The sequence below is a fragment of the Rhinolophus sinicus genome, linkage group LG05, assembly GCF_036562045.2.
Source record: "Rhinolophus sinicus isolate RSC01 linkage group LG05, ASM3656204v1, whole genome shotgun sequence".
NCBI lineage: Eukaryota > Metazoa > Chordata > Mammalia > Chiroptera > Rhinolophidae > Rhinolophus > Rhinolophus sinicus.
Window position 1 is genome coordinate 96,319,406 of NC_133755.1, and position 9,789 is coordinate 96,329,194.

Sequence of the window (9,789 nt, forward strand, 5' to 3'; positions counted from 1 at the left end):
TCCACACTTCTGCTCTTTCATCATAATGGTGTCCCTTGAAAATGCAACCAGAAAGGAAGGGGAAGAGGGATAAACTAAAGCAAAGGCACAAATAATGTGGATTTTGCCTTTGGGCTTGGAATATATACCTACTTCTCAGATAGTTTATTTCACAGCTAACTCACTTGGTATACCAGGGGATCGAACAAAAATACAAACCCACCACTATTTTAAAGGACTACTTCAATGTCTTGCACATAGCAGGCAGTAAAAATTGTTGAACAAAGAAAAAAGGAGGGGCAAGGTTTAATTTGTTTTGCTTCTTTTTAATCTATGGGCCTCTCCTCCATTTTACTGTCTTCCTAATAATCTTTTTGACACTCACATTTCCCCCATCCCATGGTGCCTACTACCTTTACAATGGCCCCTGCTTGACCCCAATGCAATATTCCACCCATCCTTAGATATTGATTTCAACTCTTACCTCTTTCCTTCTATCAAAATGTGTTCTTCCAGCCAATCAAAGCTCCTGTAACAATCAGTCCCAATTATTTAACTGGAAAACCAAATATTTTTAAATGCATTTCCTAATGATTGGTTTACCCCTTGTCTATATCCACATCCTAAACTCAGCTAAGGAATTGTGAAACCATGGAAATTCCCAATATAAACTGGATGGAGATGTTAGACAGGACAGTTATTTGGGAATGTTATTCAAATTGTATCGTGTAGTGTTTGCAGTACCCAGTTGTACAGAGCTGACCATGTTTAAAAGGCTCAAAAAAATTGAACACACACATTAATTTTGAAATAATAAAATCTCTACTAATTAAAAGTAAAACAGTTGTAGAAGATTAAAATGAGGGAAAGGAAGAGTGAAATATACCTAAGAAAAACTATTGTAAATTTATAATATGGTAAAACAATTCTGTTATTCTTAAGGGAATCACAGACCCGCAAACTAATAGGATTCCTTTTAACATGTTTTGTTACTGTTAATGAAGTATTTCACCTGAACATTGAAGAACAGCTCTCCAAAAATGTATTTTCAGTCTACTTTAAAAAACTAAACCAATCAAATCAAAGACTCAGAAGCAAATTATTGGTTTAATATTGACAACCTGGTCAATGGTTTGACGGGAAGCTGCATGGCTAAGAGAAAACACTAGAATTTGACTAAAGAAAACCATGTTTTATCCCCACCTCTGCCACTACTAACTAACTGTGCAACATTTCCAGCACAGTAGAAGCGTAAAAAAATAAATAAACAAATTCCATGTTTAACAAATAAGAAAATAAGGGGTGGGGAGGGTGAATGGCCCTAGGCTAGTCATTGTAATCACTGTGAATCTATAAAATGCAGAAGTTGAAAATGAGGTCTCTACAGTTTATCTGTAATGCTGAAATTCTGTATTCACCAAACTCACTCCAAGGGGGTCTATAGTTATGTTCTGAAATACAGATGGAGAAAAACAGTTGGCCACAGGGAATTAGAGATCAAAGAAGTATCTTTGCACCCTCCACTTTCCCTCCCTTCTTTAGGCTGGAGGAAAGGGATAAAAGGAATGTGGATAGCATGACAGCAATCCATGTAGGTGGCACTGCCCCAGGCATCAAATGCCATCACCACTCTTGTGTCCACTACAAACCTGAAGTCACAGAACAGCAAAGCAGAGGAGAAAATCTGTAATTCAGCACCAGTGAGCCAACTGCCCTAAACAGCCATTTCCAAAGCAGTTAGAGCCCACCCATATAAGCTTAATGGTTTGAATAGGGACAGCAGCCGTTACTTTACTGAATATTAGAATTCATAAAAACAGGATGAAAAAGTTGCAGAAAGATATGAGAGAAGTTTGCTTGCAGTATAAGTGAACATAAAAAGTTCCATCACATACCAAGACACCATTAAAAGCAACCATTTTAGGAACTAGATTTCATAACCTCAGAAGTGCTATGTAAATGTACATTTAGGTCTGGGGTATTTCACCACATTCAAACTACTCACAAAATCTTTTTTCTTCTTCCTAAATCAAACAAGAAAAAATCAATTCCACAATCTGAGTGTTAAAATAATTGTGAGGAGAGGATGACAGAGACATGAGTTTCAATTATGGTTCAGCTCACAACTCACTGTGTGACCTTGGGCAGGATTTAACTCCTCTTGTCCTCAGGTTCCATTTGTTTGAGGCATTTGGTCTAAATAATTTTTCAGAACACATTCCAGATCGAATGTTCTAATGACTCTGAGAGATAGCACATGATGGTTATATTCTTCAGAGCTATTTTTAAGTGACAACGAAATGTACCTAGCTATGGAACATAGACAATTAATTTTCTAAAACATTCCTCGACATATGTAAAAAAAAAAAATACTGGCAATCTACTAAAACCAAGGGAAAAGAAATATAATTTCATAACATTCTAATGTGTCAGAGTAGAAAGCAGGCCTTCAAGCTAGGAGAAGCCAGTTTCCTTCAGAAAATCTGTGTTAGATAAAGTCAGAAAAAAAGATTGTATAGAAATACTAAGAATGATAGCATATCATGAAAACCTAGCCAAATTACGAGTATATATTCCAAGGGATGAGTAATGAATATTTTGAATGAATAATAAGAACAAATACAAATTTGCTAACCTTTATTGAACACACATATTCTGCTGGGCATTGTGATAAGGATTTAGGATAGATTATTTTTGTTCAATCCCGTACCACACGGCATTTTACTAACTTTTTGAGAATTATACTGAAAATCAATGTATGTTTGTCATGCTATAAATTTAGGAAGTGTAGAAATTTAAGAAGAGAGGTTGATTTGGGTGCTTTCTGGACAGGCTTTTCCTCGCTTATGTGGACAAACAGATAGGCATGCTCCCTTGCTGCTCAAGACATGACATCTTCTCATAGCAACCAGTACCTCTGTCCTAACAGCATTGTTACTTGTAAGGGAAGTTTTGTAAGTGAATATCACTTATTAAGAGAAATAATAGTAATAAAATACAGCATCGAATCAAGAGTTATATTAAAGCTTATAACGCTTGGCAAATTTTGGCTCTCTTCTCATTTTCTTAATAAAGATTAATTCATTTATGACACATTTTTCCATTACCTTTTTAAAAAATTTCTTCTGATGAGCTAAAGTTAAGAGTATGCCTGTGCCTTGAGTAAATTCAATTTGACAACTAAAGAATTATTCTCATCTTTCAGCGGCTTATGCAATGACAAGAGTCACTGAAGAAAAGTCACAAGGGTGAAACATCTCTTCTTTAAGACTTCAGATTTCAGCAGTCCTAATACAAAGATGTGAAATCTTATCTATATTTAACAGAATTTTTGCTCTTTTAGCTGAAACTTAACTGCAGCACATTAACATTACAATAAGAAACTGAAGTTAATGGAAGTATTTTAAAGACCTAAATTAAAGATTCCTTCTATGTGACATCCTCACTGCTTCCCTGTAATCGCCTCAAAGTATTTCTGTCCAGGTAAGAGAAAAGGAGGACGGTGAGGTGTGTTTTTTTTCACCTCGAAAAGAAAAGAATGAAAAAGTTAAAATCTTGTTCTAGCTTGCTTCTTGTTTTACTAGTGCCCCCTCTAGTGGAACTTTCTCAGTAATGCAGGCCCCCCCAAAAAAGAGGTGGGGGATTTATGACACCAAGTACATGTTTTGTTTGCTGTTTTACATTTCCTTTTTAGAAACATTCTAAACAAAATGATGTGAAATAAACAAACATAATAGTGCATAATAGACATACAATAGTTTCACCAGCAATTGTAATTAAACAAGGGAGTGATAAAAATCTGTGCTATATTCGGAATGCAAAATGTTTTCAGATTCAATGTGGTAGACAGACATGAAAACATATTTTGCCAGAATTCCCTGTCATTCATTTTGTGACTTGACTTTTTTCCCTACATCAGCTTATTTGGCCATCAGCCTAAAACTTTGCCACTAGTCACTTCCTTCTCATTTACTTCACAACTTACCTTTCCCCTGTCTATTGTTTGCCATTATTCCTCTTTTATAACATCATTAGATGGCTATTACCCTTTGTCTCTAACTTTTGCAACTCTTTTCCTGCCTGTAAACTACACTGATGCCGAGAACCAAAACATATAAACTAATTTGTTTATAATTCCTGAGCAGTCTTTTTCTAATCATTTTCTTCCATCATTTTTTTTCTCCCACAGTAAATTTATGTTTGTATCAGTAGAGGGAAAAAAAAAAAGAGAGAAAAACTACCCCCATCCCAAGTGACCATTCTCAACAGGGCCTCATAGGATTCTTCCTGGAGAAGTCTTGAGCTTGGTAGATGCATCTTGTTCTACAGGGATCTCTGTCAACTTCTCTTTTTACGCATTTAATGTGCTTCCCCAGTGATAGCCTAAGGGTGCTTTCGCTAAACAATTAATGTAAGACTTCTCCTGGGAACCTAATGGGTATTTAGCAGTAAGTTCACTTCCAGTGAATTGTATAATGTGATATTTTGACAATGCATATAGAGAAGGTACAGAAACGTGAACTTTTTTCCAAAAATATAATAAACTACCTGCCCAAACTTCTCACCATTTTGCTATTGTTTGAGGACGAAGGAGAACCAAGCTGTAATTTAGGATATTGTTGTATGTGCCCACCTTTGCCATTTTGGCATAATACCACACTACTGTTCACTTTTGCTAATGCAATGTACAAGTCTCAATCTATTAGTGAAAGTAAAATTTGCTGTGACATTTTGACTCCGAAGCCGCAAGCAATGAAAGGTGTAGCACTGTAAAGGATATTTGTATTATGTTAATAAAAAATGATCCTACCATATGATAGTAATACTGAGCAGAAAACACTGATTAGTATTTTCCCAGCCAAAGTTAATTTTAAAGTGGTTGAACTCCAATGTTTTAGACTTAATCACCTCATCATCATAATAAATATTCTTTTGAAATGCTGCTTGAATTGTCTTTTGTTAAACAGAAAAGCTAAAACAGTAAGATGAATACGTAGTTTTTTGTCCTCTTTAAGATTTCTTAAAAATAAAGATCATTTATATTTGAAGAAGATTTTATCAGAATAGTACATTTTCCTATCTCAGAATATATACTTTATCAAAAGTAAAATTATAAGCAGAAATAAACAGATTAAAATAGTAACACATTGTAAATAAATAGTGGATTTTGATATAGTCCATAGCAAATTGAGAATTTATATATCATTTCAACTTTAAAACATAGTTTGAAAAGGATTTCCTTGTAATTTTTCATTCTGTTTGCCTGAAGTGCTCAGATAATATACATAATTATGACCACACATATGTGTATGTGTGTATTCATATATGTACACATACATTCATATAGATGGTTCAAATGTTTCTTTTTAATAAATTTGCCAATTTGCAGTTAATAGAAAGTCACTATTGCAAACTCTTATCATTTAAATCCACATAACATATACTTTCTCTTCAATTATACTTGCTATGCCAATGAAGTTTAAATTCATACTTTTATTTCATACCAATATTCTCTTTCTCTTGTCTGAAAAGTACTGGATGAAAAACCCGTGACATAATATAAAGCACATGCATAACAAATATCCCTGCCAAAGAAGGAAAAATTATTGCTGTATTATCATTGCTGTTGTTACTACTGTATTTTCACATCCGTCGTGACCTACGAATATGTCCGTTGCATCTTTAAGAAAATGAACTTCAACTTTGCAAATATCTTCTCCAAATCAGAATTCAAATGATTTTAGTGATTATCCTCAAAAACTGTCATTTCCCAATGACAATGAGACCAAGTGTGGGCAGTAACAATTACAAATCAATTACCATAAAAACATTTTATCATTTTTGCCCTCCTCTTCCATATCCTTAGGGCTCTCAACGGATATTTTCCTACGTACAGCAGGCTCCGTGTTCCTGCCTGTTAAGCTTATTAAGCGGATGTGCCTGTTTGAATTATCATTGAACTTGAGTAGCAAACTCATATGTTGTGAAAAGAACTGCATAAACAGCTGCATCAATCTATTAAGCATAGCAATTGCATTATGAGGTCAATAAAAGATTGTAGGCAAGATATCTAGAAAGTAATTACTTCTCTTTAATGAATATATAACCTAGTAATTTCTGAGTGCTGTAGGCATAACTGTGCTCTATGTTTTATAGTTTATAAATAAATAGTTATTACCTGACACAAAGAGTAAAAATACATTCTTTGAAGAAAAGTTAATTTGTTGTAAAGAGGCACATTTTGCTTAAACTACTTACATATAATGGATTATCTAGTAATTCCAATATGCTGTAATTGAGAATTACCTCTCTCAATGAGGAATATTCAATTGCATTTTGTACATCTGGAAGAAAACTGTATTTTCACCTCAGCTATTCTCCTCTACATTAAAAGCATGATTTAGAGCATAGATTTTATGTAAGGAATAATGGCGATGCAAAGGCAATCTTATGCTATGAATAATTTAAAATTATTTCTTTAATTTAAATATATTTGCATGCAAATTACGTGATATAATTATTCTCACATAGCAGTCTAGCTTGCCTTTTTTTTCTAGAAGCCCATTTCTCAAGCTGTGACCTCAACGTTTACTGTGAATTGCCAATGTAAGCATGCATATTTGCATGCGCTCTCTCCCTCTCACCAAAGCAGTACTCAGATTAGAATGTCTGTTATAATATCATTTAGTAGATGGATATTTTGAGAGATGGTTTCATCAAGATATTAATTTCCAATTTTATTAAGTAAAAACATAATCAACCCCTCTTGATACTTTGACAAAGGAACTAAACTTAGAGTCTAAAGGACATTTTGCAACTAAACATAACACTCCACTGCCTTCATCATCCTTGAAATGTTGGGTAGGAATCATTTTCTTTTTAGTAACAGGAACTGTTACAAAGCAACAGCAATTGTTAATGCTCTATTGTTAGTACCACCTGTTTATTTCCAAGCTCTAGTCTCTTTAAAAGACTCCAAATATCAAGTGAGAAATCACTCATGTTTAGCAGCTAAAATTAAATCCTTCAGAGAATTTTGAAACTGCAAAAACTCAGTTCTTTAAACTTATCATTTATCTCTTAACTTTTTTCATATTGTCTACATGCAATTGAAAAAAGTAAAATACCCCATCCATGTTTGAAGATGACACTAAGGAAAGAATTATGTATTTCACCTAATTCACAGAACCAGGCATTTCTTAGGCTACAAAATAGATTTAAAAAAAAAAAAATCAGCCAACAATATTAGCAGAAGCTCAATATCTGCTGCAAAGCTGACCACCCATCCTAAATCACCAATGTAAGTCACCAGATGCTAGGAGTTGCAGCACTCACCTCAGGTTGGGGGTCAGGGGACTGCAGATGGAAATAAGGAGTCTTTGGGTAGATACCCAGGAGAGGGATTGCTGGGTACAATTGTCACCCCAATAAATTTAATAAAATAAAATTTTTTAAAAAAAGAAAAGAAAGAAGGAGTCTTGCTCCAGCCTTCACCCTCCACCCATTGAAATCCCACAAGAGAATTAGCTTCTAATGTCACTTCTGCCTCTAGCCATGTAACCTCAGGAAACTTATACAACCTAAGCTTTAGCGTTTCTATGTGTAAAAGTTCCCCTTCAAAGAGTCACAGGCCCTTTCAATGTTAACTTTCTACTATTTAAACATATGGAGGAAAGCAACAATGACAGAGGAATGTAAGGGCATAAAATAAACATCTTATTTATTAAGTGCCTGACATGCTCCTGGTTCTGTTTTAAAGGCTTTACAGTATTTGCTCATTTATTTCTCACAAAAATTCTATGAGACAGGCACAGTTACCACTCCTTTGAACACTCAGAAAATTGAGGCACAAATTATTAAAAAGCACCACACTTGAAAGTGGCAGACGTAGGATATGAAATCACCCCTGTCAGGAGTGGATGCTTGCCTCTCGATCTTTACAGAAGTGATGGACAGTTGGTGGCATGGGAGAGTAAGGGATGTGAAATCAGGAAGGGAAACCTTAGCCTAGCAAGCAGTTGGTCCTACAACTAGCAAGAATAGGCTCTGAGGATTTATTGAAGGGCCATACAGAAAATTGTTCACTTGCCTTCATCTTGAGTTTCCCCATCTGATACCATTTATAGATATCATCCTTACTTAAAAATATTGAACAATAGCTACAAAAAATTGACAGGACTTATTTTTCAAAGTCGAGCACCTTTTTAGCCAGATAATCGACTACTCATGCTGGTACTTAAAAACCAGAGAAAAGAAAACGGAGAGGAGAGGAGAGGAGGGAGGGAGGGAGGAGGAGGAGGGAGGGAGGGAGGGAGGGAGGGGAGGAGAGGAGAGGAGAGGAGACTAGTTTAACTAGGATTGTGTAAGTATCCTTCCATTGAGTGGTTATTGTGAAAGAGGAATAATCTAGGAGTTGGAAGTAAAAATTTCTGCTCCTGGGTCTATTGCTAACTAGCTTTGAAAGCTCAGCTAAGTCTCAACAATGGTAGGTCAAAGTTTTCTCATCTGTAAAATGAAAGGTTGATTTCAGTTTCTAATCCATGTGTAATATTTCACAATTATTTTCTTAGCTTCATGATCATTCTAATAGTGTAAGACTATTAAGCCAGACCCATGTGCATGTTAACCATTAGTCTACCATTTTGCAAAGCTGGCTCATTGGGCTGCCTGAGATGTACCTTGTTAGATTTAATTTAATATTCATGTCTAAAATATTTATTAAGTACCTACTTTGTATACAAATAAGTAAGTTATGTCTTCTACAAGAGATCACATTCTAGTGTGATTTAACATGTTAATCACATACAAAAGTATCATTGCTATCCTAGAAATAAGAACAATACTTTGATGATTCCATCACTGACAACAAGGTTTATCAAATTTTAGTTTGCACACAAGAACCACAGGGAGAGCTTATTAAAAATGCAGATTCTGACCCAGGAGGTCTTAGAGCCTAAATATTCCAGGTGGTTCTGAAGCAAATGGTCGGTTTGAGAAACACTAACAGAGAACCCTATCTTCAGTGTATTTAATGGGACCAGTGCACAACCAAAGGTCATCCTCTCAATATTATTCCAAAATTAAGAAAATCCAGTTTACAACTACAACAACTCTATTTAACCGGTCCAAAAATTGATGATGTGTTAAAGCTGTTTCTAAATGACTTAGAAGAGATAGTTCAACCAAGCCTTCATTGGTAAAGGTAGCAAGCTAGAAGATGGCAGAAGATTAAGCATCAAAGCAGCCACTCCAGAGAAAAACAACACGAAAGCAAATGGAACTGAAGTATAAAGGATGTTAAATCAACAACTAAAAAGAACTTCTCTAAGTATGATCAAGTTGGAGACAGAGCAAGAAACTGATTTTCAATTACCTTCCCAAGTTCCAGAATTTGATGGACAGCACAATTTTCATGATAAAGTTTAAAGTTTGGGAGAAATTTCCATTCACCTTTAGTAATCATTATGTGAAATAGGACAGGGAATCTCTCTTCTAATTTAGTATTATATTATTAATTTTAATAAAATATTTTAATATTTTCTCTTTTTTTAATTAAAGTTTATTGGGGTGACAATTGTTAGTGAAGTTACATAGATTTCAGGTGTACAATTCTGTAATGCATCGTCTATATATCACATTGTGTATTCACCACCCAGAGTAAGTTTTCCTTCCATCACCATATATTTGACCCCGTTTACCCTCTTCTAACACCCCTCTCCCCCACTTACCCTCTGATAACCACTAAACTATTTTCCATGTCTATGAGTTTTTGTTTCTTTATTTGTTCGTCTTATTCTTTTGTTGTTTTCA